The sequence below is a fragment of the Mixophyes fleayi genome, chromosome 7 (genome assembly GCF_038048845.1).
Source record: "Mixophyes fleayi isolate aMixFle1 chromosome 7, aMixFle1.hap1, whole genome shotgun sequence".
In the NCBI taxonomy this organism is placed as follows: Eukaryota; Metazoa; Chordata; class Amphibia; order Anura; family Limnodynastidae; genus Mixophyes; species Mixophyes fleayi.
Window position 1 is genome coordinate 6,482,628 of NC_134408.1, and position 10,083 is coordinate 6,492,710.

Genomic DNA, 10,083 nt, shown 5'->3' on the forward strand with positions numbered 1-10,083 from the left:
GGAGGGGGGGGGGGGGGGCAGAAAATTGTACAAGGGACAGAAACACAAAGCTATTGCACCAGATTATATAGAATTATTCAGTTATGCTGTAGACTTATTTTATATAAGAAAATGGTTCAATTAAATTAGAGAGGTGCTTCTACTAGACTCAAATATGAGAGAACAAGGAGCAGAGTTTAGTCTGGGTAGTGCACTAACAGCTAATTTATTAATATGGAATGTATAGGATAAATTGTTTGGAGCCAAATAGATTTGGTATTGCATGATGGATAAGTACCTGATTGTATTTCTCAGCATTGAGGACACCAATAATCCTGACCAAATCCCAAACTCCATTTGCTGAAATGAAGCCCCAAATTTGCCAGGAACCTCCACCATGGTTCACTGTTGCCTGCAGACATTCATTGTACCACTCTCCAGATCTTTGGTGAACAAACTGCTGTCAAAGTAATAGTTAACAAAAACCCTATATTACCATTTTGTTCAATAGAATGAACTAATGAAGTTGAATTTTACGTGCTTTTAAGAGAACGGAAAAACACATATTGCACAATACACAAAACAACAAGTTATATAAGGGTCACATGTTCTTCATTTCACAATAGCAGGCCAAGGACATATTTGCTCCAAATTAGGTCAGGAAAACCCTTCCAATAGACCCCTCCAAGAACATGTCACTTTAATGAAGATTAATTATAGAGACTTAGAGTGTTAGCAGTGACGTAAGCTGGTACTAAAGTCATTTTATTGCTTAACAATAAAACATTGTCCAATGAGATTTGTGTGGTTCCAACGCACAATGTATTTAATTGCAAAATATATCAGGATTTTACAGCAAGCCATTGTTACACATTAAAGATGTTTAAAATAAAGCAGGAAAGTATAAAAGCACAGAATACATTACATCTTCCGTATAGGGTTCACCCAGGTTCAATGAATGCAGCCATGCTCTCATGTTGCCAGGATCACAGAGAGATAGAACAAAAGCCAGCATGCTTGTATATAGTGATATAGTGTACAAAACACTTAGTGAGGTCTTCATTGGTCCAGGGTTAATGATTTTCCAGTTCCTTGCAAGTTATAGGTCAGTTCATTTGATCCAACCATTGTTCACATGTTTTGACTCTGAATGACCAGTTCAAACTGACCCACACAAAAGTATTTTTGAGTATTAATCTCATATTGCTTGTATCTTGAGATCGCTAGATGCGATCGCTACTCTGTCCACACCAGGTTAATGCTGGTGAAATAAGCTTTAATATGAGACCAAACTCTTTACCTTTTAAAACACCTGAACCATAAATACCTTTACTACAGTATTATATATGCATAAATAAACAATCTAATACATTTTACTAATAAATGAATGTGGATTGGAACCTTAATAAATATGAAATATATATATAAATGTGTAAGTGCAAGTGTATGCGTGCGTTATATATCGTGCGATTGTGCCATGACACGTGGAGTACTGATCGCACGGTAAAACAATATTAATCGATATACTTTCTTTCATCTAATTATTCGACTTTGACACTGGGAAGGTGTGTTTTCAGCAATGATGAGTAACATTTTCTATAAAAGAATGACTTAATCAAATATAGATTGTCAATTGGCATTTGAGACCCTGGGCGTATGTCTGCTTTGTCCAGTAATGGCTGTATCTATGCTTAATATTTTTTAATAAAAAATAGAAATATTATTTTTTGGAAACCTGCTCATCTCATTTATTATTTAAAGAGAAGAATATTAAAATCTCATACAAGTTGGGGGCTTTTGTCCTACGGGCGTCACATAACACACCTTACTCTCTTTATGACTACTTGGACAAGGGGGGGACTTTGATGCCTTACACTCCTCTGCCCTGGTGACTATCAGATGTGTTAAATAAATCTGTGCTCCGAAGTGTTTTGAGGTATCGAGGCAGTAAATGAAGAGAGGGTAAGGGTGGATGCTAAGAGGTAAAAGACCCTAGGACCTTATTGCTAAATGTGTTATTAATGTAATGTGTTTCTGCAGAAGCTATTGTTAGTTTTAAGTGTTACTAAAATATGCTTTTGTTCAGTATGGACTGGCCACCCATAACTGGCAAAAGACATTTTAGTGTTTTAACGCTGTGTATGCTTAAAGCAGAATGTCCCCTTGGCGCTCAAAGGATTATAAGATATGGTGATTTTATGAATATTAAACCTTTAATGCTTAGGTATAGAGAATCATAGACATATACAGTAGGTTGCAACGTTGGTATGAGTACACAAACTGGTCAATTTCTAATACAAGTGTACATATGTCAATTATATGATACATACATGCATACAAATACATAGACGTCTGATATTCAGCCTCTTGGTTAGAACCATATGAACAGAGGTAGCTGGGTGTGTAAAGTCCAATATATGAATACAACTGTCTAAAAATAGAGAAATCAGTCTCTGAGAAGTATAACAGAAATGTCCCAAACAACAGTTTGAACTGTTACAGAAGTTCCCAGAGTGGTCCAGATCCTAAATGAGTAGACACAACACTCCAATATGTGCTGCCCGTTAACGGGCAAATATTGCTGAGAAGGGATAGGCATCCAGCCAATAATGTAATGCAAAGGTGTAAAAATAGAGAAATCAGTCTCTGAGAAGTATAACAGAAATGTCCCAAACAACAGTTTGAACTGTTACAGAAGTTCCCAGAGTGGTCCGGATCCTATATGAGTAGACATAACACTCTAATATGCACTGCCCATTCACGGGCAAATATTGCAGAGAGGGGATAAGCGTCCAGCCAACAATGTAAGACGGGAGTCTTGATGCTGAATAGGCAGCAGACTTACCCTGGGCGGGTTACACAGCGTTGATCCATACTCCTGCAGAGTGTCTCCTTCTATGTGTTGAATCTAGGTTCTGTAGGTGAAACTGAGTCGCGGCTGCGGCTAAGTTCAGTCACGCGCATGCGGCGATGTTGCCGGTTCAGTCCTAGGTGAGTGAAATCAGTAGAGGAATTGGCAATACTGTGTAGGCTTGTTTGCAAAGATAAGAGATGTAACTTGCAATGTTAATGTGTTAAATGAAATACTTCTGCAGAATAGACTGATCAATTATATCTGGCAGAAGGCGTTGTGATGTTTGTGAACTACTGAGGACTTTTTTGGAAAGTTGATAAGTTAATTTATGAGTAGAAATGCCTGTTCCTCGCGATAGACGTATCTCTTGAGACTAATCGAATCTTTAATCAGGATATGAGATTTCATTGTCAGGAAGAAAAAAAGTAGCACCAGGGCAAAAGTATGTCTGTAGAGTTTCAATCCTGATTGCATGAAACTCTGAAAAGTGGTGCGGGGAAAAATGACAAGGAATTTTTATGTTAAACCCAAGACGTGATGAGGGATGAAATTCTTTAATAAGAGTAAAGTGAAAAATAAAACAGTTAAAATGCTATTTAATTGTTAGTTGTTAATAAGTGATATGAGCAGTCAAAATTGTATAAACTTAGAGAGCAGAGAAAAAAATGATACAGCCATCGCGTAGCTTATATATTGCGTTCTCATATTTCAGCTCTCCCTCAATAACTGAATGTTTTATTTTTTCTATATCCTGATGTTTTTCTGCATGTGTTACTAAATGTGTCTGTCATGAAAATAATGTTGGTTGCATGTACCCCGTGTGTGCCAAGGGTCATGCACACTGAATCAATCCAAATATAAGCACAGACAGGAGCAGGTCAGCTATCAGGAACTGAACACTAACCGGCAGGGAGGCTAAGCCCTACCTGCCTTAAATACATAGGTGCTCAAATCAGAAAAGAGGAGGCACAGGCACACTAATCACCCACAGAAGGCTGTTGATTAATTAATGCCCCTTGTGCACTAGACAACTAGCCCAACATATCGGGATGCGGCGCCGTCAGAAAAGAGCGTCCTGACCGTTGCCCTGGTAATGGCCGAAACACATACACATGCAGCTCTGACCCTGCTCAGGGAAGGAAGAGACTGGCAGACGGGGTGCCTGGGCACAGGAAAGGGACCCACCAGAATCCACAATATATAAAACCTTTACATACACACACACACACATACACCAATCTCTGCCAGGGGCAGATCTATACATTTTCTTAAGGGAGGATTCGTCATTTTGATTGATGGCCTCATCCCCCTTGACTCCTAGCAGGGGCAAGCTGCTTGTTGATGCATGCTATGTATATGTGCCTGGTGACGGAGGGTGCTGCCCTAACTTAGTGTGTGGATACAAGCAGATCACCACCTTCCACTGGATCCGCTAGTGCTCCTTACAGCATGTTATCCCTTTACTTACACATACACACGTCCAGGGCCGGATTAAGGGAATGGAGGCCCCTGGGCTAAGGGGGCCTCCATTCCCCCATGAGGCCCCCCCCCCCCGTGATCCGAGCTGCCCACGCCCCCGCCCCTGTGATCCGAGCTGCCCGCGCCCCTTCCCCCCTGGCACTTACCTCCTTCTCCGGCGCGCTGTACGCTCTTTACTGAAGAGATCTCGTGAGAGTGAGACTCACGAGATCTCCTCAGTAAGGAGACTACAGCGCACCGGAGAAGGACCGCAGTGAAAGTGCTCAGCAGCACTGATCGCGCCCGGTGCGCCCCCGCCCCCGACCGATCAATACTGCTGCTGAGCACTTTCAAGGGCCCCCTGGATGCCATAGGCCCCTGGGCTGTAGCCCAGTTAGCCCTATGGTTAATCCGGCCCTGCACACGTCCCTACAGCATTTTAAACACACACACTAATCACACTTACCTCATCTCCAGCAGTCATAGCAGAAAGAGCTGCAATACATTGGTTGTGTAGCTCTACCCCTTCTACAGGAACAATGAAGAGGAGGAAAATTCTTCCTTCTCTCCAGCCTACCCAGGCATGCCTACGGAAAGGGGGCGGAGCAGCCACATGACCTGGTGATGTCATACTCTGAACTGGCAGCTTTGGTTGTGTTCATCTCACAGATGCTTGCAGCGTCTTCAAATGATTAGGGAAATATCTTAAAAAAATGACTGTCACATCCTGGACAGTAGCTAAATATCTTAATACCAGATTTGGGAGTTTCTCAAATAAGATTTTGTATTGGTAGATATTCAAAGGCCCTCTAGGTGTTGTTCTGATAGCATGTACACACATGGTAGGGCCCCAGACCATTGCATATTTCAACTTTCCCACTAGCCTCTGGTTGATAAGTTGGGTGTATGCAGTTGTTGTTTAAAAGGATGTGTGATTTTTCAGGGATTAAACACAAGTCCAGTAAAATGGGTGCCTTGATCAGAGGAGATGACCTGTGGTATCCTATCCCTGTAGACACTTTACTGCACTCATTAGTTTGCTGTTATACTATCAACCTGTGAGGCCATGGGATAGACCTTTACCTAACATCAAATAAATAACAAATCTGCACTTATTGTAACATTCGCACCTTAGAAAGTTGGATGAAGTCAATCTGTTTTACCTGGAAGGATCCTTCAGTAGGTGGTAGATGAGAAGGTTTTGTGTGCACTGGCCTGCCAGGATTGCTCCTCAAATGGATGAGGCAACCCTAACAATGGTTAGCAACAAAAGTGGAGAAGCCAGGGGCGTACCAGTAGGCCTTTATTAGACTTATCATGCCCGCCCTACCTACATGGGTTAATCCATGTGACAGTTCAGCCAGTGCAGGTAGAAGGGACTTGGGTGCTACTGGCTTTCCTTCTTGGTGGCTTGGGCATCAGCAATACATCCCCCATCCTTCTGTTCATCTGGTACAACAACAATATTTAGTATTACAGGGACATCAACACCTTTTTTAGCTGCTGCTCTTTCATCTACTCTGCGATTTCCTTTTGAAATGTGGTCTTGTCCTTATGAATATGTGACATTTAATTGCTGCTATTTGATTAGGTAAATACAAGACTTCTAAGAAGCTTTTTTTACATGCAAAAGAGGTACTAGTTTCAATATATCTGTGGTAATTACCATCTAGCATAGTGTCAGATTTGATGCTCCATTTGTAAACAATCATGTGATAGGTTGTATTCTCCCCCTCCTTCTGATACTGTGCAGTATTAATGGACATTAGTGTGTCTGGGTGCAATACATTGCATTTCTCTATTAAATTAATCAACCACTCTGAAACCAACACAGAAGCGTGCAGCTTTCCACCCACTGCTTCCCTCATTCTCCCCTCTGAAGCATCAGATGGGTGTGTTGAAAGCATGCTAGGTGACCATTGGGGAGGTAAAGTTAACTTTATCTCACAGTGGGTGGAGAAGGGGAGTGGACAGAAGACACCAATGAACAAGAAAAAACTGCTTGGCAGAACTTCTTGTGATGTGAGAGAAGATAATTCTAAGAAAACATTAAGGGATTGTTCTCAGGGAAGATATTCTACAATATATAATACCCTCCACCATCGCTTACATACACACACACACACACACACACACACACACACAGTAAGGCATGATCTGATGTAACAGACAGTGTGTATTAAAAGCATGGCATACAAATGTTAATTAAGCACATGAAGTCATACTTGCCAACTCTCCCTGAATGTCAGGGAGACTCCCTGAAATAGGGGTGATCTTCCTCACTCCCTGAAGAGTCTGGCATTCTCCCTGATGCTGTGCCAGTACAAGACGTGGTTGGCTTCGTCATCTGTGGCATGATGACACAGTTAAGAAATTGTGTCCTATGTCCATGTATTGATGCCTATGGAAGTGGCCATTTTCATGGAGACCAAGATTTAATCAAAGACTGACAGGTAAGGCAACATGACTTCAGTAATGCAGACAGAAATGTAAAAGACAGTCTCTAGAGATTCATTAGCTGCTTTTCGCTTAGTTGCCTACTCTTCTGGAATGTCCGGGAGACTCCCGCATATCTGGGAGACCTCCCGGTAGAGCAGGGCAACCTCCCGATTCTCGCCACGCAATAGTTAAGTGGTGGGGCTAAATGATTCAATGTGTCATCTTAGCCCCACCCCCTGCTGTAATTGGACAAAATTGTGACAAACGTTTAGGGGGTGGGGCCAAAATGATGTGATTCATCAAGCTCCGTCCCTGCACACCCACCTCCCCAGGATCTCCCTGAAGCCAACGAGGAAAAGGTGGCAAGTATGCATGAAGTTATTTAGCAATGCTATCTTACAAAAACAACTTAACTACACAGTGTCTTACAAACAAAGAATGAAACATCCACAGACATCTGCCCCGGTGTATACTCACTCACATTTAGAATACAAACAATTACATCTCTGTCTATACCAACAGTTCCAAAAGTGTGCGCCATGGCTCCCTGTGAAAGTTAAGACAAGGGGCACCGAGTCATATTGTAGAGGGGCACAGAGGTATGACGAAAGGGCCTAAATACTTACGTTATTTTGACCCAACTACTTGAAAAAAATGGGACTACCCAGTAATTTTGGGTTAGAGGTGCCTTGGAAAAATTATGGAGAGTCTAAAGGTACATCGAACTGAGAAAGTTTGGGAACCACTGATCTATACATATAAACTATGAAAGTAAAAAACAGATTTCAATTCTTCACTCTAAGAACTGTAAGAGCAGAGACACCCATTTAAAACAGGAGAAAAAAATGAACTGCTTTCATACGGCTGTGGTACAACAAGTCTCAGCATGCTAAAAAATTAATACTGATTAGATTCAATATGGTGGTAGCACTCTGGAGGAATTTTAGTTATTGAAATATTCTCGCAAAAACTTTTATCCTCAACTATACATGTATTTTCAACACTAAGTATATAAGACAATTAACACATAACAATGGCAGACAAACAGAAAAGTTTTTTGCCCCCCCCCCAAGTCTTACACCGAGATGTCTGCAGCAGAAATCCCCCACCCCACACAACCCACCCTTCCTTCTCACTAACACAAAGAAACTTTCACCCCAGGACACAGAATAGGGGAGGGTACTCCCACTGTCTCGTGCAGCAGATATCACAAAACTTATAAAATCATCCAATAATTCAAAAGGTACAAATTAGGAAGGTTAATTTGTCTTGTGGATTCCATCTTAAAATAAATCTCACAGTAATCATACACTCTATTAGCTCTCTGGTACTCTCCCATAACCATTCTTTATGTTACATATGGGGAAGGAAAGAGACTATGAACGTCCTGAAGATAACAAGTATAACGTTTTCACTCTTTCACATTGTGACGAAACAAGTGTGATAACCCTGTGACTATTCTGTTTCTTGTTCTCACATAGGGGCACATTTATCAATCTTATCATAAAGTGAAAAATAGTTTTCAATTGATAAGGATTAAACTATTTCTCACATTTATGAAAAATGCATCACAGAAACAGCAGTTCCGATAAACTGCTGTTTCTATGATAACAAAAATAATCACACTTACCCCCCTCTTCAGAACGTGATGTCTATGGATCTCCTCCTGGTCATCTTCATTTTTCTTCACACTGGAACTGCACATGCGCACAGACATCGCCGCTCTGTCTCTGCAACTATAGTTGCAGAGAGAGCGCGCTGAGTGACAGGGAAGGATCATATGATCCCTCCACACATGCGCTGTCCAGCTCTGCTCTTCGGAGCAGAGCTGACAGCACTGACAGCTGGCGTACATTATCATGACAAGTTACCGAAAAAAAACTTTTTCTCGGAACTTGTTAGATTGCGGTTGGGAGCAGTCACCATACTGTAGAATGGTGACTGCTCCCAAAAACAAAAAGGAATGCAAAGCAGCAGATATCCACGATCTCTGCTGCGATGCACCCTTCTTAAATATGCGGGACACACAGAAGGACCTGAATTTCAGGGTAAGTGCACGATAGTGCACTATCATTATTTGTTAAATATGCCCCATAATGTGGATTATAGCAAGTACTTTTTATAGCCCTTGCTATTGTTCCCCAGTTCACCAGACTACAACTGCATTGTCCAATTACATGTGGTTAAGGGGACATTGTAGTTCAGTGTAAATATGTATATTGTGTATTATATATTGATGACTTGCAGTAAGGGTATTCATTGTCTTTAAAGTGAAACCAGGGGGATTATGGGTAGGGATCAGGTTTCCAGGTGCTGGAGTGGAAAATCTAATTAGTGTCCATTGTTCTCACTAGGCTAGTCCAGACAGGCCATCTAACAGGAGAGGTTCTGTGGAAGGACAGCTCATCTTCACTCCCCTCTCCAAACCTCCCTAGTCCAGCACTGACCAATGGTTAAGAAGAATAGACCCAGGGGTTTGCCCAGGGAGGGGAAAAACTGTGGAAATTAGACCCGAGCTATAAGGAGCCACTCCAGGGGGGAGGGGGTGTTCATTCTGGGGATTTCATTCATGAAAGGTGCAAGATCTGAGTTTTGAGTTGTCGTTCTCTACTAGAGTCTATATATGCAGCCAGGGCCGGACTGGGACTAAAAATCAGCCCTGGCATTTAAAGTACACAGGCCCACCTCAGTTCCAGCAGGAAAGAAACTGAAAAGGGCGTGACTGCATTGTGTTGTGGGTGTAGCCTACATGGGGCAATGATGCATACATTAAAATAAAACATTACATTTATGACGCCATCTCCCCAGGCACATTATGACTCCTCCATCCCACTGTACTTATCTATGCTTCTGGTGCTGCTGACATCCATCAGGGTTGGAAAGTCCTGTAGAGTGAGCAGGGAAGCTCTTTGTCTCACGAGATTACCAAATCTTGTGAGACTTAGAGCTTCTCGGCATGCTCTGCAGGCTGTGTCCTATCCAGAGACTTGGAGCAGCTATCCGCTCCCTCCTGCTAACCAGAGCTGGATTAACGCTTGGGGGCCTGAGGTATTTAAGACAGGGGGCCCATATTATGTAACATTGTTATCATTTTAGACAAATGTTAGACAAATACACAGGCAATACCTTGTGCACTACTGTACTGTTAGATGCACACCGCTCTGCCTTCACAAGCAGTACAGTGTGAAGTGGGATATACCTCCCAACTGTCCTTGTAGTCGGATCAAATCTCACTAAACGAGACAATCACCAAAATTCGGAACTTCCCCACCAGATTCAGGACAGTTGGCAGACTGTCCTGCTCTCTCCTACCTGTTCTTGTCACTATCACCACCTGTAGCTGGTGTCTTTAG